Source organism: Phyllobates terribilis, unplaced genomic scaffold (assembly GCF_046119375.1).
Source record: "Phyllobates terribilis strain yellow unplaced genomic scaffold, ASM4611937v1 Scaffold_7__3_contigs__length_470593459, whole genome shotgun sequence".
Classification (NCBI taxonomy): domain Eukaryota; kingdom Metazoa; phylum Chordata; class Amphibia; order Anura; family Dendrobatidae; genus Phyllobates; species Phyllobates terribilis.
This window is the reverse complement of record NW_027362767.1, coordinates 112,608,648-112,629,479: the sequence shown is the minus strand read 5'-3', so window position 1 is coordinate 112,629,479 and position 20,832 is coordinate 112,608,648. Positions and strand designations below refer to the sequence as shown.

Sequence of the window (20,832 nt, the reverse complement as noted above, 5' to 3'; positions counted from 1 at the left end):
TTGTAAATGTAGCATCGGCGTCTCTGCCCCCTGCCAGGCACAGACGCCGTCCCCCTTACCGCTGCGGTCCTGCTCCAGCGTCTTCCGGCCTCGCTGCAGCTGCTGCTGGTGCACACAGCTTCCATGGCTCTGTGCTTAGGGCGTGCGCGCTCACTCCCTCTTAAAGAGGTCACGCGCGCCGTCCTAAAAAGTCCCCGGCCAATCACCGGAGGGCTTTCCCTAAAAGAGGCACCTCCACCAATATGGAGGTGCCCGTGCAAGGTTGTTACTTTGTGATTCTTACTTTGCTTCAGCCCCCAGGTCCTCTGCAAATCAGGCCTGTTCACCAGTCTGTTCTTCTGCTCAGTCCGCTAGCCTGTCTTCTCTTCAGCCCGACAGTCTGTCTACAGTCCAGTCCGCCAGTCTGTCTATGGGCTCTGCCCGCCTGCTTATCTGGAAGCACCTGCCTGTTACCTGCCGTGTCTGCCAGCCCGCTTACCTGGAAGCACCAGCCAGCTATCAGTTGTGCCGCCAGCTTGCCTACCCAAAACACTCGCCTGACTATCTATCTGCCTAATCAGCCTGCTTGTCTACCCGAACCACCCGTCAGCCTGCCAGCCGAAGCTCATCCGCTGTACCGGTCAGTTCCTGCCTTCTCACCTGTGGGAGTCACCTGCTCTCATTCAAGGTCGGTCCCAGAGTGCACCTGTTTCCTCTGCTCTGTTCCTCCCTGGTTCACGGAGTCAACTGAGCCGCAGTGCGACCTTGGTCGGACCGAGTTGATACTTAGTCACGCCCCTCTGGCCCCTCCTTGCACCGCAGCACAGAGGTTCCACCACCTGGATCCGTAACAGTAAATGCACATTGAACACTGTTACGATTCAAGAAATCTCTCTCAATTTCTCATATGCTTAGAAATTGGCTTTAACCTTAGAGGGGGTGTCCGGGACTTTAACATTAATGGCCTATCCTTAGAATAGGTCATTTATTACCTGGCACCCACGCCAATCAGCTGTTCTCAACATTGGCAGCGGCCGGTACTGCTCAGCTCTGTCAATGGAATAATGGCCTCAGTCAGGTACTGCACATCCGCCCCAATTAATGGGGACAGTTAAAGGGTTTATCCAAGACTATTTTTTTTTTTAGCTATGGGCCTAAAAATTAACAGGCAGGTAGGAGCTACCTAGCTGCCTCTTGTGCCCGGTGCTTATCTCTGCCAGAACAGAGCAGTCACACACCGCTCCTACCGGTTATTCAGCAGCTTCCCCTGATGTCACGTTGACAGAGCAGCGGCTTCTTTTTCACTCTGTTCTGTTGACAGAACGTGACTGCCAACATCATGCTGATTGACATCCGGCTCCCCTCTGCCTAATTGCAGGGAGCCAGCTATCGATCAGTATGACGTCAACAGTCACGCCCTGTCAACAGTGCGGAAGAGGAAAAATTATGCTTTTGAAGTTGAGGAACTGAATTTCCACCAGGAGCAGTCAGTGATCGCTCTGTGCCAATGCCGGGTAGAACAGGTGTAACGGGGCCGGGAGGTGGAACCTCTGAGCTGCAATACAAAGGGGAAGTCCTTGTAAGGAAGCGGGTGACTCCCAGGGAAGGCAAGCAGGTAGCCACAGCAAGTGACGGGGACAGTCTCTGGGTAGACAGGCAGGTGGTCACAGCAAGTGATGGGGACAGTCTCTGGGTAGACAGGCAGGTGGTCACGGCAAGTGACGGGGACAGTCTCTGGGTAGACAGGCAGGTGGTCACGGCAAGTGACGGGGACAGTCTCTGGGTAGACAGGCAGGTGGTCACGGCAAGTGACGGGGACAGTCTCTGGGTAGACAGGCGAGGCGGATACCTGACAGGTAACTGGTGGGTGCTTCCAGGTGAGCGGGCTGACGGAGACAGCAGGTAACAGGCAGGTAACTGGTGGACGCTCCCAGGTGAGCGGTCTGACAGATGAGGCAGGAGACAGGCAGGTAACTGGTGGATGCTCCCAGGTGAGCGGTCTGGCAGACAAGGCAGGTAACAGGCAGGTAACTGGTGGGCGCTCCCAGGTGAGCGGTCTGACAGACGAAGCAGGAGACAGGCAGGTAACTGGTGGACGCTCCCAGGTGAGCGGTCTGGCAGACAAGGCAGGTAACAGGCAGGTAACTGGTGGATAACAGGCTGGCAGGCAGGACGAGAAGTCAGGCTAGCAGCGGGACCTGAGGGCTGAAGCACAGGAAGACACAGTGCAAACAACTTTGCTCGGGCACCTCCATTTTGGAGGAGGTGCCTTATATATGGGAGATCCTCCGGCAATTGGCTGGGGACTCCTTAGGACGGAACGCACGGCCCCTTTAAGAGAGAGGGAGCGCGCGCGCTCTAAGCACAGTGCCTGGGAAGCAGCGCGCGCTGCCAGCAGCGCGGGAGGAGGACGCCGAGCACGAAGCAGTGAGGTGAGGGGAACGGCGTCTCTGCCTAGCAAGGGGCAGAGACGCCGATGCTACAGTACCCCCCCCTTTAGGCCCCCCCCTTTCTTAGGCCAGAGAGAAATTTATCAAGGATGAGCGGGGCATGGATGTTCTCCCGGGGCTCCCATGTTCTCTCTTCAGGACCAAACCCCTTCCAATCCACTAGAAAAAAGGTCCTTCCTCTTACCCTCTTGATGGCCAGAATGCTCTCTACCTCAAACTCGTCTTCAGCGGAGACCGGAGCAGGAGGCGTACCTGTAGACTTGGAAAAAGAGTTAAGTACCACGGGTTTGAGGAGAGATACATGGAAGGAGTTGGGGATCCGCAAGTTGGCCGGGAGTTTCAATTTATAGGCCACCGGGTTGATTTGCTTGATAACTTCCAGTGGGCCGATGAACCGGGTCCCTAACTTGTAGGAAGGAACCTTGAGCCGGACATATTTGGACGAGAGCCAGACTTTATCTCCAGGACGGAATTGGGGCAGATCCAGACGTCTCTTGTCAGCCTGTCTCTTCATCCGCTCGGAGGACTGAAGAAGTGCGGATCTGGTACTCTCCCAAATGGAGGAGAATTTGCTAACAAGAGACTCCGCGGCTGGGTTGTCCACGGAGGTGGAGACGGGAAACAGGATCCGGGGATTTTGACCGTAGACTGTAAAAAACGGGGATTTGGAAGAGGATTCACTCTCGTGATTATTATAGGAGAATTCGGCCCACGGTAAAAGATCCACCCAGTCGGAATGGTGGGCATTAACAAAGTGCCGGAGGTAACTGGTTAAAATTTGGTTGATCCGCTCTACTTGACCATTGGACTGTGGGTGATAAGCAGAAGAGAAGTCCAAGGTGACCCCCAGCAGTTTACACGTGGCTCTCCAGAAGCGAGAGGTGAACTGGACCCCTCGATCGGACACGATGTGGAGAGGAAGACCATGGAGAGGGAAAATAGAGAAGCGGTCAGCGACCACCCAAATGACCGTACAACCAGCAGAGACAGGGAGATCCGTTATAAAGTCCATGGCTATATGCTGCCACGGGGCAGCAGGTACGGGAAGAGGCAGAAGGCGGCCGGCTGGCAGATGTCTAGGAACCTTGTTGCGAGCGCAGGACGCACAGGCCGAGACAAAGTCTATTACCTCCTTGCGCAGGGTAGGCCACCAGTAATGCCGGGTAATAAGCTGGAGGGTCTTCTTTCGGCCAGCATGGCCGGCTAGTTTAGACGAATGTCCCCAGTTCAGAACCTTCTCATGATCAGGTACTGTCACGAACGTCTTACCGGGTGGAAGACGATTCAGATCCACGGGGGCCACCTGCATTACCTTGGCGGGGTCGATGATGTGCTTAGGCTCCTCCTCAAGATCGGAGGACAGAAAGGATCGGGACAAGGCATCGGCTTTGATATTTTTGTCAGCCGGGCGGAAATGAAGAATGAAATCAAAGTGGGCGAAGAACAAGGACCACCGGGCCTGGTGCGGGTTAAGTCTTTGGGCACTCTGGAGGTAAGCCAAGTTTTTGTGGTCCGTATAAATTATTACCGGATGAAGAGCCCCCTCGAGCAAGTAACGCCACTCCTCCAGTGCCAACTTAACGGCTAACAATTCTCGGTCTCCCATAGAATAATTGCGCTCAGACGAGGAGAAGAGTTTGGAGAAGGAGCCGCAGGTTACCATTCTCCCGGATGGCGACTTTTGGGTGAGTACCGCTCCGGCTCCGGAGGAGGAAGCATCTACTTCTAAGAAGAATTGTTTGTTGCAGTCCGGACGGTGCAGCACAGAAGCGGAGGCGAAAGCTTGTTTCAAAGAAAGGAAGGCCTCCTCTGCCTCGGGCGGCCATTCTTTGGGACTAGCGCCCTTACAGGTGAGAGCAGAGATAGGGGCAGTCCTGGAAGAGAAGTGCGGAATGAAGAGGCGGAAGTAGCTGGCGAAGCCCAGGAACAGCTGAATAGCCTTGAACCCCTCCGGTAGGGGCCACTTCAGGATGGCAGAAAGTTTCTCAGGATCCATTTGTAGGCCGGTCTCGGAGATGACGTAGCCCAGAAATGGAAGCAAGGTCTGCTCAAAGAGGCACTTCTCAAATTTTGCGTAGAGGTGGTTTTGCCTGAGCCTGAGCAGGACTTGACGAACGTCCCTCCGGTGTGCGGGAAGATCCGGAGAGAAGATCAAGATGTCGTCCAGGTACACCACCACGCAGGAGTAGAGAAAGTCACGGAAGATGTCATTGACCAACTCTTGAAAGACGGCGGGAGCATTACAGAGGCCGAAGGGCATTACGAGGTATTCATAGTGGCCGTCCCGGGTGTTGAATGCCGTCTTCCATTCATCCCCCCGACGGATACGGACCAGGTTATACGCCCCATGGAGATCCAGCTTGGTGAAGATTCTGGCACCCCTCAGACGGTCAAATAATTCAGGAATGAGCGGAAGGGGGTATTTATTCTTCACCGTGATCCGGTTAAGACCTCTATAGTCAATACAGGGACGGAGTGAACCATCCTTTTTTTTAACGAAGAAGAAGCCTGCTCCCGCCGAGGAGGTAGATTTCCGGATAAATCCCCGGGCCAAATTTTCCTCGATATATTCAGACATGGCCCGGGTCTCGGCAGCGGACAACGGGTAAATACGCCCACGGGGTGGAGTAGCGCGGGGTACCAGGTCTATTGGGCAATCGTATGGTCTATGAGGGGGTAATGTCTCTGCTTCTTTCTTGTTGAAAACATCAGCATAAGACCAATAAGGGACCGGTAGGCCGGGTAGATTGGCTGGAGAAGGAGAGGGACGAGCAGGATGAACAGGAACTAAACAAGTCTTATGGCAGTCCTGCCCCCAGCGTAGGACTTCTCCGGTCTGCCAATTCAGCACGGGTGCATGTCTCTGGAGCCAAGGTAGGCCTAACAAAAGGGCGTGAGAGAGTCCCGGTAGAACATGGAAGAAGATGCTCTCAGAGTGCAGCATTCCCACCTGCAGCGTTATCGGTTCGGTGATGAGTTGGATGGGTTGCGGTTAGAGACCCCCATCCACGGAGGTGACAGATAAGGGTTCAGCCAGAGGTTTAGTGCGAATGCGGTATTTCTCTACCAGGGACTGAGAAATGAGATTTCCGGCAGCTCCAGAATCAAGTTGAGCTAGTTCAAAGTAACGGTTCTCCCCGCAGATGATAGAGACCGACAGCATCAGAGATGGAGAGGGTTTACTCTTGTCTAGGGCGACCTCTCTGAGCGATCCTAGACACAGGCGTTTCCCGACCTCTCTGGGCAGGCACGGATCTGGTGCTCCTTACTGCCACAGTAGAAACAGCTCCCCTCGGCACGGCTTGACTCTTGACGGGTTTTGACCATCTTGGTTTGGTCGACCTGGATGGGCTCTGGCGAGTGCGCCCGGGAAGTTACAGATGAAGAGACGGGTCTCTGGAAAGTAGGAGCAAGGCGGGGAAACTTCCTCTCATGGGTGACCTCTTTGGTACGCTCCTGGAACCGGATGTCAATCCGGGTGGCAAGTGTCACCAAGTCATCCAGGGTGGTTGGAATGTCCCGACCGGCAAGTTCACCTTTAATCCGGCCGGATAGGCCCTCCCAGAAGACGGACACCAGGGCCTCGTTATCCCAGGCAAGCTTGGAAGCAAGGGTACGGAACCATATGGCATATTGGCCCACGGTGAGACTCCCTTGGTGGAGGCGAAGCAGAGAGGAGGCAGAAGAGGTCTTTCTTCCTGGTTCGTCGAAGACTTTCCGGAAAGCCGTGAGAAAGGCTGGCAAGTTGGACACCAGGGGGTCTCCTCTCTCCCATAGAGGATTTAGCCAGGACAGTGCCTCCCCTGTGAGATGGGACATGATGAAGGCCACCTTGGCCCGATCGGTGGTGAACTGGTGTGCCAAGAGTTCGAAGTGCAGGGTGCACTGGTTAATGAAGTCCGTGCCAGGCCGGGGTCTCCACCAAAACGAGGCGGGGTGGAAAGGCGAGGACCGGGAAGGGATGCCATGGTATTGAAGGGCAGCGACGCTGCCGGGGTAGTAGTTGTGCGAGTGGAAGCAGCTCCCAATGAGGCAGTCAGTGTGTCCAGGCGGGAGTTAACACTACGCAGGTGACTCAGGATGGACTCCTGTTGGGACCTCTGATGGGATAGTTCATGGCATAGGTCCGAGAGTGAGGGAGCTTGGGTGCCACCGGGTTCCATGGCCCGAGCAAACTGTAACGAGGCCGGGAGGTGGAACCTCTGAGCTGCAATACAAAGGGGAAGTCCTTGTAAGGAAGCGGGTGACTCCCAGGGAAGGCAAGCAGGTAGCCACAGCAAGTGGTCACGGCAAGTGACGGGGACAGTCTCCGGGTAGACAGGCAGGTGGTCACGGCAAGTGACGTGGACAGTCTCTGGGTAGACAGGCGAGGCGGATACCTGACAGGTAACTGGCGGGCGCTCCCAGGTGAGCAGGCTGACAGAGACAGCAGGTAACAGGCAGGTAACTGGTGGACGCTCCCAGGTGAGCGGTCTGACAGATGAGGCAGGAGACAGGCAGGTAACTGGTGGGCGCTCCCAGGTGAGTGGTCTGGCAGACAAGGCAGGTAACAGGCAAGTAACTGGCGGACGCTCCCAGGTGAGCGGTCTGACAGACGAGGCAGGAGACAGGCAGGTAACTGGTGGACGCTCCCAGGTGAGCGGTCTGGCAGACAAGGCAGGTAACAGGCAGGTAACTGGTGGATAACAGGCTGGCAGGCAGGACGAGAAGTCAGGCTAGCAGCGGGACCTGAGGGCTGAAGCACAGGAAGACACAGTGCAAACAACTTTGCTCGGGCACCTCCATTTTGGAGGAGGTGCCTTATATATGGGAGATCCTCCGGCAATTGGCCGGGGACTCCTTAGGATGGCGCGAGCGGCCCCTTTAAGAGAGAGGGAGCGCACCCTAAGCACAGTGCCTGGGAAGCAGCGCGCGCTGCCAGCAGCGCGGGAGGAGGACGCCGAGCACGGAGCAGAGAGGTGAGGGGAACGGCATCTCTGCCTAGCAAGGGGCAGAGACGCCGATGCTACAACAGGCAAGTAGTGAGCAACTATCTGCCTGTTTTATTTTTTTTTTACTATGGGTTTAAAAACTAAGTCCTGAATAAACACTTGAATGGGGTTGTCCACTACTTTATATGATCCCCCAATGTATTCCCCCAGGGCCCAAAAGTATTTCTCTGAATACCTTGTGGTGCCTTTTCACGTGACCCCCGGCTGCAGCCAGCGCTGACATCCGCTGACGTCACGACAAGTCCAGGCTGCAGCCGAAGGTCCCTCTTTCGCGTTCCACTGGTGGCTGCTGGGTTGTGGGCGGGGTTACCCCTCCGCGTCACACCCGGCATCTGTGACGCCCAGCTGCGCTTGGTATCACAGATCCCGGAAGAGTGCATTGATGGATTCCTCCACAAGAGGCCCCCATGACCATTCACACATCTCCACCTTCCACCTCAGACCAGCAGAGGGAGCCCGTTAGGGATATAAATAGGGAAGGTGGAGCCAGGCAGTTCAGTCTGGAGTCGACAGAGAGCCAAGTCTGTTGAGAGAGTTCCTGCAGTAGAGAAGCCTGAGAGAGGTAAGTCTGCAGTGGAGCACAGTCCAGACTCAGTTGAAGCTCAGAATAGGGAGCTTTAGGTGTGCCGGCGCCATAAGATCGGAGAAGCACGGCAAGCTGCTGTTAGTGTGTATAGCCTAGTGAGGGCCCGAGTAAGCCGAAGGCGAGTGGAGAGTTAGTACATAGGGGGCAGAGGAGCTTAACTAGCTCACCCCGAAGCAGTTACCGGACACCGGGTCCGAAGCTTACCGGGATCTCTATGACATAACCGGAATCCCTGGAGAACTACAAGTCCCGGGATCGCTAAAGTGCTGATACGTAACAGAGCCAGGAGACACATAGGCCCCGTAAGCTGGGAGCGTGCACTCCAAGAAAAGGCCCAACCACAACGTCAGCCAGCGCAGGGCAGAGACAAAGTTAGGCCTAGCTCCAGGCAGGTCAGAAACATTCTACGCAGAGGCAAGAAACAGGAGGCCCTACACCCGCTCATTGGGGAGGATCCTGACATGCACCCTTCACCCTACAGTGCTCCAGGACGTGCCTGAATTTCCATCAGTAAAAGGTACTGAAGTGACTATCGTGTCTGTCCCTGTTCTTGCTCTGACCCGGCTAGGTCTCGCCTGTCCTGCATTCCCCCTTCATACACTGCCCTGAGGCCTAGCTCCACCTATGGGGAGCTATACCATCGAGCTGCCTTATCACCGGCCTCAGAGGACTGCGCAGCGCTGATGATTCTCACCAGAAGCCACAGGTGGCGTCACGAACTTTCATAAACTTAACAACCAATAACCCCCTTTTAAGAGAGACCCCAGGGTACGGGCCTGGGAGCCGACCACCGCGACATCCCCAAGGCAAAGGCCCGGGTACCGAGTCATCCCCATCCCCTGGGCTGGTCATCTTCTTTCTGGCGTCATGAACAGGATTCCTTGCCCGCTGCAACGACGGAGTGTTATGCCAGTTGCCACCGGGTACTGTGCGCCTTTATTGAAGTGAACTGTATATTTGACTGTGGTGAAGATTGCCGCCATTGTTGGGCCGCTGAGCGAGAAGAAGGGCGTAACCGCGGGAAACTAAGGGGCGTACCTGCAAAAGAGCGCGAAGCCCCGCACACGCCCCACGCTTCGACATCAAACCAAGAAGCGCCAGGTCCTGTAAGGAGCGTCGCTGAACGATCTGATGTAGGACGCAAGCGACGCAAGATCCTGAAGATAACCGTCACCTGCGGAGCTGCGGCCTACCGGAAGAAAAGCTAGAAGGTAGGCCACGGTAAACTAGGGGGGCGTCAGGATGTCCAAAGAACAGCAGAACGCCGACATGCCGGCCAACGTCCCTGAAGTTCAACCCGCGCCCGACGACGAGCAGGCCGAAGCGGCCGCTCCACCAGCAGCGCCTGTAACCCCTGTCATTCCCATAACTTTACCGTACATTCCTGGAGCAAAGTGGCTCCCCCAGTGCAACGGCAAACCAGATACCCTGTCTGGATTCAAATGTAAGATATGTAGTATCTTGGACATGTAGTCTATAACAGGCAAACAAAGAGCCGCTGTTGTATTGGGACAACTGACCGGTGCTGCGGAACGGGAAGTGGAAACATGGTCGGCCGCAGACCAGGAGTCAGTGTCCACAATATTTCAAAAACTACAGACTGTGTTTGAGGATCTTACTGAGGCGGACCTCCGGATGAGGTTCTACACCTGTTCCCAACAGCCGGAGGACAATGTTCAGGACTACACCTGGCGTCTACAAGGGGCCCTGCGGGCTCTGAACCAGGTTAGTCCAACCAGCGTTGAGAATGAGAACAAAATGCTGAAGGAACAGTTTGTCCAGGGACTGAGGTCTCCAGAGGAGAGCAGGACAGTGCGTTGGTGGTCCCTGGATCATCGAGATGTCACCTTTGACAATCTCAAGGACATGGCTATAAAAGGACAGCAGCCCCTGAAAACAAATGCCGTCCAATGTTACCAGGGTGGGGCTACCCCAGTACCTGCTACACCCACCTTTTCCCCAGTGGCTGCTGAAGCTAGGGTTCCAGCAACGTCCCCTAAAGAACTGGACAGTTTGCGCTCTGAGGTGCGTCAGTTGAGCAAAACCCTGACCACAGTGCTGAGTGCTCTGCAGCTGCGGACGGAGCCCGAGGAAGGAGGGAAAATCCTGTTAGCCGATAGCCCTGAGGATGTCCCCTGGATGAGAAGGAGGAGGAGGCCAACACCACCCTCACCGAGGACCAGTGACCAGCGCCGTCCACAGAAGGACCCTGCCTGCTACCGCTGCCGCAAGATCGGACACATCGCCCAGAATTGTCCTTTAAACGAGAAAACCCTGGGTCCGAGGGCTGACACCCAGGAGTAAACTCAGCAGGCCCATCAGACTGGTACAACAGGTTCGTCGGAGGAAGACCTTTCCTGTCCATTTTGTTGGACGGGATCCCGACGCACGCTCTGCTGGACATAGGATCTCAGGTAACCATCATGCCTGACGTCCTCTACAAGAGGTTATGGTCCATGGACGATCTACGTCCGCCAGCTCCAAATCTTTCTGTATATGCCTCAAACGGACTCCCCCTTAACCTACTCGGGGTTAAGAATGTGACTGTAAAGGTGGGGAGAGTGGAGCTGAAGGACCAGGGGCTAATTGTAGTAGAGACTAATCCTGATGACACCAACCCGTATATGGTACTAGGCACTAACATTGTTGGTAACTGTTTGGGAGAAGTTGTGTGCTTGCTCCAACAGATAGCCGACACTGCCAGACCAAGACAGAGGAGGGCACTGCAGAGGGAGATTCGAGTCCTGATGTATCAACAGCAAGTAAGGTTAACAGACGGTGAAATAGGTAACGTGCGGGTAACGGACCCCATACCCATTGTCATTCCCCCAATGAGTGAAATGCTCATCTGGTGTCGAGCTGCTATAGGTCTTAGAGGACAGAGCTACCAGGCGGTAGTAGAACCCCTTTGCTTCGAGCACAGACCCACGCTCTTAACCGCCAGGGGAGTGGTAGATGTACGCAATGGGAGGGTGCCCGTCCGTCTTCTCAATTGTGGGGAAGATGAGGTCAGATTGCCACGTTATGCCACTGTTGCCAAATTACATGCTGTAAATAACAACTGCATTCACAAGGCGGAGTCCTTAACCTCACCAGATGAAGTGGAGGATAATGACCCTGCAACCCAGGTGGAGGATTGGTGTCAACAGCTCCATGTTGGGACAGACACCACTCCTGCCATCAGAAACAGGGTGTACACCGGGTGGTTCAAGAATACGCGCAGGTGTTCAGTAAACATCCACGACTTCGGGAGGATTAAGGGGGTTCAACATCATATCCCCACAGGCGACCATTCCCCAATCAAAGAACGTTACAGGCCTATACCACCAGCTCACTACCAGAAGGCAAAGAAAATGTTGCAGGACATGAGAAAGGCGGGAGTAATAAGGGATAGTTGTAGTCTCTGGGCAGCTCCCCTAGTGCTAGTTAGGAAAAAGGACGGGAGCATGAGAATGTGTGTAGATTATCGTCAAGTAAATCGCATTACACATAAAGATGCATACCCTTTACCACGCATAGAGGAGTCCCTAGCTGCCTTAAAGTCTGCAAATTACTTTTCCACCCTTGGCCTCACTAGTGGGTACTGGCAAGTAGCTGTGGCTGAGGAGGATTGGGAGAAGACGACCTTCACTACCCCGATGGGACTCTGCGAGTTCAACAGTATGCCGTTTGGACTCTGCAATGCCCCCGGAACATTCCAGAGATTGATGGAGTGCTGCCTGGGACACCGCAACTTCGAGACTGTGTTACTTTACCTGGACGATGTAATAATGTACTCCAGAACGTACGAGGACCACTTGAAACACCTAGCAGAGGTATTTGAGTCACTGTCCCGGTACAGGATGAAGTTGAAGCCCTCAAAGTGCCACCTGCTCAAGAGAAAGGTACAGTACCTGGGGCACATTGTCAGTCTGGAAGGGGTAGCACCAGATCCGGAGAAAGTCACTGCCATCCAGAAGTGTCCGGAGCCGAAGAACCTCAAGGAGGTGCGTCAGTTCTTGGGACTAGTAGGATACTACCGGAGGTTCGTAAAGGACTACACTAAGAAAGCAGCTCCTCTGCAAGACCTCCTGGTAGGGCAGTCCCCCAAAGGCAGAAATCCCCCATTCCACTGGGGTAAGGAGCAAGCCGAGTCGTTTCAGGAGATGAAGGAGATCCTGACAGGCGATGAGATCCTAGCCTACCCTGACTACAGCCTACCGTTCCTGCTGTATACTGATGCCAGCAACGAAGGACTGGGAGCTGTCTTAAGTCAGAAGCAGAATGGCCAAGAGAAAGCGATCGCATACGCAAGCAGGAAGCTCCGCCCGACTGAGAGGAACCCAGAGAACTATAGCAGCTTTAAGTTGGAGTTCCTGGCCCTGGTCTGGGCCATCACTGAAAGGTTCAAGCACTATCTAGCCTCCAGTAAGTTCACTGCCTTCACTGATAACAACCCCTTGACCCATCTTGAAACAGCTAAGTTCGGGGCACTGGAACAACGATGGATGATGCGGCTGTCGAATTACCAATTTACAATTAAATACCGGGCGGGCCGCAAGAACGCCAATGCCAATGCTCTGTCTAGGATTCCTCACCAGTCAGACACAGAAGAAGAAGTGGATGACCTGGAAGAGATTGAGCTACCTGCCTTTCACCGGAATGGGATGATCCACGAGCAACGAGCCTCCAGGAGGCAGTGTGGAAAGACGTTAAACCCCCTGCCTCACCACAGCTGGAAAGAGACCCAGGACAGTGACCCGGTTGTCAGCCGCATCAAGGAGCTGATAATCCAAGAAGGTGCCTCCCTGGAGAAGGATGCGTCTCTGCAAGCAAAGCAGCTGTGGAACGAGAGAAGCCGGCTGTTTATCTACCATGAGAAACTGTGCGGAGGTACGTCAATCCAAAAACCCATGAGATGGTATGGCAGATAGTAGTCCCGAAGACAGACATCCAAATGGTATTAGGAGCTTACCACGATCAGGTGGGGCACTTTGGCTGGAAAAAGCTAGAGACCCTGCTGAAGTGTCGATTCTACTGGGTAGGAATGCGCAGCTCCATTGAGAGGTGGTGCCGGGACTGTGGACCCTGTGACCTAAGAAGAAAAGACTTCAACAGCCAGAAGGCACCCCTGCAACCCATCAAGACGACTCGACCCCTGGAGATCGTGGCTCTGGACCATGTCAAGCTGTCCCCCAGCAGGTCAGGGTACTCTTATGCTCTGACCATGGTAGATCACTACTCACGTTTCCTGGTCGTCGCACCTGTCAAAGACCTGACGGCAGAGACAGCAGCAAAGACGTTCCAAGCGTATTTCTGTAGACCCCATGGTTATCCTGAGCAGGTGCTGACGGACCAAGGCCCGGCCTTTGAGGCTGAGTTGTTCAAGGAGTTCTGCCATCTCTACGGGTGTAAGAAAATGAGAACTACACCGTACCACCCACAAACCAACGGTCTCTGCGAAAAGATGAACAACATCATCATCGACCTGCTAAAGACCATACCACTTGAGGAGAGAAACCAGTGGCCAGACCTACTGCCTGATTTAGTAGATCTGTAGAATCATATACCAGTAAGTTCCACAAACTGCACTCCGGCATATCTCATGCGGGCAAGGCCAGGAAAGCTGCCCATGAATCTGGAGCTTGGTGTTGTTGAACCTGAAGCTGATATGACCACTGAAGACTGGGACAAGACCAGGCAGGAGCAGTACAGGAGGGTACAAGCTTGTGTCGAGGACAGTCTTACTCGGGTGAGAGAAAAGCAGGAAGCTCACTACAACAAAAACGCACCCGCAGAACCTTTCACACCTGGTGAAACAGTATTGAAAAGGAAAAGACGTAACCACAAACTTGATGATCAGTGGGAAAAAGAACCCTACACTGTATTGAATTCGAGATTTGACAATAAGAAGACATGCTTAATCAGTCGAGATGGAGGAAAAACGTCTACAACAGTGTCCAGGGACCACCTAAAGTTGGGTCCAGATCTACTGAAACCTCAAGACAAAACACCTCTTACTGCCCCGGAGGAGGCTAAAGAAGAAGTGATCCACACTGACTTGGGAGATTTCCCGGCAGATTGGCCTCAAATAGAAGGAGCAGTAATCATTCCAACACTCCAATTCTACGAACAGCCAGAAAATCTTCCACAGCAAGTTGAACCTGTAAGTGCTGCAGAAGAGCCAGCTCAAGAAGTATCCCCGGACGAAGGATCCCCAGTAGGAGCAGAGCAAGAAGGCCCAGCCAATGGTGAACTTGCCAGTCCAGGAGAGAGGTTAAGGCAGTTTTACAACTTAGTCACACGTAGAACTGGTAGAGTAACTGACCGTACAGACTCTGATACCACACAAACCACCGCACTACGCAGATCAACACGTAGCACGCGGGGCCAAGCCCCTGCCAGATATAAGCAGTAAAATAGCTAAACTCTGACAAATGTAGATAGTTACCCCTGGAGTATTAAATTGTATTATAGCACTGTATAATTGTATATATTCAGACATATGTATGTCTTTATTAATTTGTGTTTTGCTTATTTACTTCTTTATTTACCTAAGAACTTCGTGGCTGAGGACTATGTGCAGCCCAAAAACTGCTTTTGTATATAATTGTGCTCCCTGGAGTGCCCTTCTAGGTGACCTCAGAAGGAAAACCTGTCTGGAGTGGCTCTATTGGAGGTCCAACTCAGGATCTTCATGCCCTGCAGCCACCCCAGGGCTTACGTTGAGGGTTTGGGACAGGGCCCTCAAAACCACCAAGTACTCTACCCTGTGAGATGGACATCCTGTTTGGGAAACTCACCATAGGAGACTTGAACTCTGAGGACACTTTGTATTTGTTATTGTTATGCAATGTTTAAGAAATGTGCCTCCCATAAAGGGAAGATTGTTAATGCATTGTTCATGTTATTATTGTTATTGTTATAAAATGTACTTCAGCCCAGGAGTGCTGAGCTTTACTAGGGGGGAATGTGATGCCCAGCTGCGCTTGGTATCACAGATCCTGGAAGAGTGCTTTGATGGATTCCTCCACAAGAGGCCCCCATAACCATTCATGCATCTCCACCTTCCACCTCAGACCAACAGAGGGAGCCCATTAGGGAGATAAATAGGGAAGGTGGAGCCAGGCAGTTCAGTTCCTGCAGAGTGAGACACAGAAACAGGTCAGTCTGCAATGGAGCTCAGTGATTCAGCAGTTCCTCTGGAGAGTACAGTTAGTGCAAGTCTGAATACAGAGTCGAGCTCGTAGCTCAGAATAGGGAGCTTTAGGTGTGCCGGCGCCATAAGATCGGTGAAGAGCGGCAAGCTGCTGTTAGTGTGAGTAGCCTAGTGAGGGCCCGAGTAGGCTGAAGGTGAGTGGAGAGTTAGTACATAGGGGGCAGAGGAGCTTAACTAGCTCACCCCAAAGCAGTTACCGGACACCGGGTCCAAAGCTTACCGGGATCTCTATGACCCAGTAAGGCATAACCGGAATCCCTGGAGAACTACAAGTCCCAGGATCGCTAAAGTGCTGATACGTAACAGCCAGGAGACACATAGGCCCCGTAAGCTGGGAGCGTGCACTCCAAGAGAAGGCCCAACCACTACGTCAGCCAACGCAGGACAGAGACAAAGTTAGGCCTAGCTCCAGGCAGGTCAGAAACTTAATACGCAGAGGCAAGAAACAGGAGGCCCTACATCCGCTCATTGGGGAGGATCCTGACATGCACCCTTCACCCTACAGTGCTCCGGGACGTGCCTGAATTTCCATCAGTAAAAGGTACTGAAGTGACTATCGTGTCTGTCCCTGTTCTTGCTCTGACCCGGCTGGGTCTCGCCTGTCCTGCATTCCCCCTTCATACACTGCCCTGAGGCCTAGCTCCACCTGTGGGGAGCTATACCATCGAGCTGCCTTATCACCGGCCTCAGAGGACTGCGCAGCGCTGGTGATTCTCACCAGAAGCCACAGGTGGCGTCACGAACTTTCATAAACTTAACAACCAATAACCCCCTTTTAAGAGAAACCCCAGGGTACGGGCCCGGGAGCCGACCAACGTGACTTCCCCAAGGCAAAGGCCCGGGTACCGAGTCATCCCCATCCCCTGGGCTGGTCAGATACTGGGTGTGACATGCTGCCGCCAACAGCCCAGCGTCCACCGCGGGGAACACGTCACTGATGTCACGCCTCACTTGACGTGATATCAGTGAAGGGTCACGTGATCCCTCTGAGCGGCCAGCGATAGCGCCACTCACAGGCAGAAAAGGCACTGCAAGGTATTTACAAAAACACTTCTGTGCCCCGGGGGCATACATTGGGGGTTCATATAAAGTAGTGGACAACTTCTTTAATAGGCAGCGGTGCCGCACCACAACAATCAGACAATGACGACCTGTATTCTAAGGGCAAGTCTCTAATGTTAAAGTCCCGGACAACCTTTTCAACGTATCTAACCTTTTCTTAAAGGGGAACCGTCATTTTATTTTTCCATAAAAAAGGGAAGGAGGAGGGACGAGCTAGAAATAGCTGAAATCAAAAACAGACATGCCACCGAAAATTTTACTGAAATGGCAGTTGGATATTAAGCTTTATTTAAGAAGCACTCCTCCTCCTCCCTTCAAAGTTTTTATCCTCTTAATATATTACAGTCAGAATATTTTAAAGCACTGTGTACTTACAATTGCTCATTTTGCCTTTCTACCCAGTTAATTCTTCTCCTTTCCATTAGGTCTATGGCATCATGTGATTAAAATCTGGCTAGCTGAATCATTCTAAGGTCTATGTAGAAACAGGAGGTCAATTTTCCCTGAATAAGTCATGAGTCACTGCAAAAGTCCCTGGACAAAGAAGGGATCAGCTGGGTCAGGAGCAGAAGAGGGGAAGGAGTCCTGCAGGGACAAGAGACTTCCTGCTATTGTCATAGAGCAGAGAAAAGAGTAGAATTAACTGGGTAAAAAGGCAAAATGAGCAATTAAAAGTGCACAGTGCTATATAATATGATGATTGTAATATATTAAGAGGACAGAAACTTTGAAGGGAGGAGGAGTGCTTCTTTAACTAAAGTTTAGCTATTACTCTTTATATATATCAAAAAATAAAATAACAAAAGTAATTACAAACATAGCATTCCCTTAACTTTACTCATTGTTGCAGAAATGTTGCTATATGTAACATTATTTAAAGAGAGATTCTCACTCTAGACAGTAAAGCTGTGGCTAGACAGTCTTTTTCCATGACACAGATTGAGCGGCCAAATATTCTACGCTGCAGCATAATGCAGGTGAGTGTGGCTGTACTGCGACAAGACTACTGTATCAAGCTAATAGTAAGGACCAGTTGGATTTTTTGTGATTTGTTAGTTGTGGTACATCCGCATTACGCTGCAATTTAGTAGCCGCACAAAGCAAAATTTGTCCATATGACCCGTGCAGTGGGCAAAATCGCCATCTACCCAAGCCTTATTGCTTATCCACAAGCATGCTCGACATGTGCAGACATCTCTTTATTTATTCTTAACCTTCATGTGATGCCTATGAGCTGCCCCGCCAGGCAGGAAGAGGGGTTCCCATTACAGAGATAGTTGAAGGTCCTGTGGACCTGCCATCAATGTCTGGTGAAAATACCTGTTAAAGGGAACTTGTCAGCTGATTCATGCTGCCAAAACCGCCTACCTTACAAGACTGACGTGATGCAGAATAGACCTGTCAATCTAGCCAGAGAAACCTGTGAGGACATGCCTCTTGGACTAATCACCTTGTGCTCGGCCATGTTTTATACTATGTTATTCTTTTAGAGTAAAACATATGTTTGTAGTGCAGTAGCTGGTCTGGGACTCGTGCTGCCGGGGCGGTGGGCAGCATGTATCAGCTCACAGGTTCCCTTTAATACACTAAAATATTATTCACTGGACGAATAAAAAAAATCACAGATCTGCATAAATACTGACCTGTCCCCAGCCATACATATTGCTATGAGTCTGGGAAGGGTTCACTTATGAGAAAGCAGAAAGCGTGCCTGGAAAATAAAACAAAAGTAGATTAGAAGTCCAATATAGTATTTTATAATCATGTGTTTTCTTGGGTATCATTATCTGTGAAAAAGTGTCAAGTTAAAACACAAAGCGTGGGTCAGATAATAATATACATGTCTAGCAATCAGGAGGAAGATGTTCGCCTTGCTTCCTTCTTTCATGTTCTACACGATTCTTACATATATAGACAGTTTATTGTTATCCATTCACAAGATATTATTCATTATATTGCTCATCACTGGCCGTTCTGTCACCTCTTTCCCCAACTTAATTAACCATCCCCCATCCCCCAAACTGACCTACAAACTGAGTTGTGGTGGCGATAAAACCTGAATTATTATAGATAGTCGGATCCTGTAATTCTCTGCTTCCTGAAAATGGAAAAAATGTTTAATTTAATTTAAAAAAATGCCCCTAGTGCCATATGTGGAGGCAGGGAAGGGTTTTTTCCCCTAATATAGAGCTATATGTGGTCTAGAGCAGCAAATCAGGGGGATGATCACTGTAAAAGATGAGAGCCAGCAGCACCATTTTATTTTAACCCATTCACCCCCTGGCGATTTTCCGTTTTCGTTTTATCCTCCCTTTCTTCCAGGAGCCATAACTTTTTTTTTATTTTCATTCTGCCGCATAGTGTACTGTAAAACGGGGAAAAAAATTCCAAGTGCAGTGAAATAGCACATCCACAATGTTTTTTGTTTTTTTTTATTTACCATGTTCAATATATGGTAAAACTGATCTGGCAATTTACTTCTCTAGGTCAATACGAGTGCATAGATACCAAACATGTACTGAATATAAAAATACCAGAAATATGGACAATACCAGGGACCATAATCCCAAAAAGTATATGGAGAACTCCCAATACAGTTAGGAAACAAAAAGACGAAAAATGGAATATGTTGAGCTCAAAATATATATGAAATAGTAAAAAAAGCCTATTTAATTAAAAATGTAATTTTATTGAAAAAGTCAAAAGAATTAATAGGCAACATTACAATAAATAATCAGACCAAAAATTAGTAGTAGGTCACATGGTGAGGACACAAAAAATGTGATAAAGTGAAAGACACATAAATGTCATAGGTAATGGGGTAGCAAAAGAAGATTTAGTTAAATAGATGGCTTAAAGTTAGTCATCCATAAATAAAAATTCATTCAAAAGATCTGAATGTAGTAATATGGTATAGCCACTAGATGGCACCCAAGTACAATTGTGTACAAAAAAACATTTAAATAGGGGCCAGTAGCACAGTAAGGGCAGGGACACACTGCCGTATTTCACATCCGAGGATGGCATGGTAAACCTGGTACTGGCCGGCACCGCTCCTGACCTAAGCTTGACAGCTACATAGAAATCCATCATGCTGTCATACTCAGGTCAGTCCATTCAGTGCGATGCGATCATCATCGCACGAGTTATACGGCCCGTGTGTCCCTGCCCTGAGGAAGGAAATCAAATGACACAGGCCATTTTCCGAGACCTATAACGTTTTCATTTTTCAGGATATGGGGCTGGGTGAGGGCTTATTTTTTGAGCCCTGAGCTTCATTAAAATATTGCCATGACTAATTACAATATTGTTTTTAGAACAGAAAAGACCATGAGTACAAAATGGCATAAAAAGTTAGTTTTATTTAATCAATCTGTAACTAACTTCCATTAATATATCCATAATATAAATATAATGCATGACAAGAAAGTGCAATGTGCTGGAAGAAAAACGCAGTCCACCTGCAAGGGCATATCATACCCCAGCTACAAAGAGTCCATATACATAGTGCGGTATCTTTCCAGAGATATACTGGCTAGAATAAGGCTATATATTCCAAGTGGAGCGCAGAAAAATGTATAACCCAAACCCAGGTTCACCAGATGCTTATCACAATTGTATATGGGGTCCAGGGGGACGCGGAGGACAGGTGGCAAAGGTGTCTCCTCTCTCCAGTATATCTCTGGAAAGATACCGCTGGTGGCCGCCAGGTGGAAGTTCTCACTTGCAGAGCTGCTCCATCTACTTGTCATGACTGGTGCTTGTACTGCACATCTGCCTCCTATTGATTTGAATAGGAGGAGGATATGCAGAACCCTGCAGCAGCCATTACAAGTAGATGGTGAAGCTTGGCAAGTGAGTACATCCGGCCGGCGGCCATCGCTGCCACCGATAACAACTGATCGGCAGGGTTGCCGGGTGTCGGACCTTGGCCGATCAGACATTGATGACCTTTCCTAAGGGTAGGCCATCAATGTTAATGTAGTGGACAACCTATTTAATGCAAACTAAGTGATGGCATGTAAATAGGTAAATTTGCGCTGCACTAAGGACCGGGATTGGGGAAGATCTCTCACTGATAAAATTAGTGCGCTGAATTTAAGTTGGTCAATACATATAATTAAAAAGATTAGTTTATTAGATATAAATGAGAGTTAACAATAAAAGGATAGAAGCATAAAATTAGGATCATATGATTTAGAGTAAAACAGTAGATATAAGGGTAAGGTCCCAGTTGAGATCCAATATGATCCGGTTGTTTTAGAGGGGTACACAATAGGATGTGGTAGTCGAGGTCTTCTGCTAAAGAGAGGGGAGTAAAGAAGAGATGAATGAGTGGACGCAGTGATGGCTGTTGAAATTACTGAGGAGTTAAGGAAGCGGCGATAATTACCTGAAGATATTGGTGGTTCTGAGGAATGTACACAGGTGGCGGGGTCGTCCACGTATGTTTGTAGGAGAGGCTAATTTTTTAAAGAAATGAAGCAGAATTAAGTAACCCAACTAGCCAGTGAGAGTAAATATATATTTGTTTTTGAATATTTACCAGTTGTAGAATGGAGGTGG

General features: G+C 50.7%; 1 pseudogene; it reads right to left on the bottom strand.

Annotated features, from left to right (window-relative positions):
• Positions 1–20,832, bottom strand: part of LOC141155369 (protein transport protein Sec23A-like) — a 90,015-nt pseudogene that overhangs the window by 386 nt on the left and 68,797 nt on the right.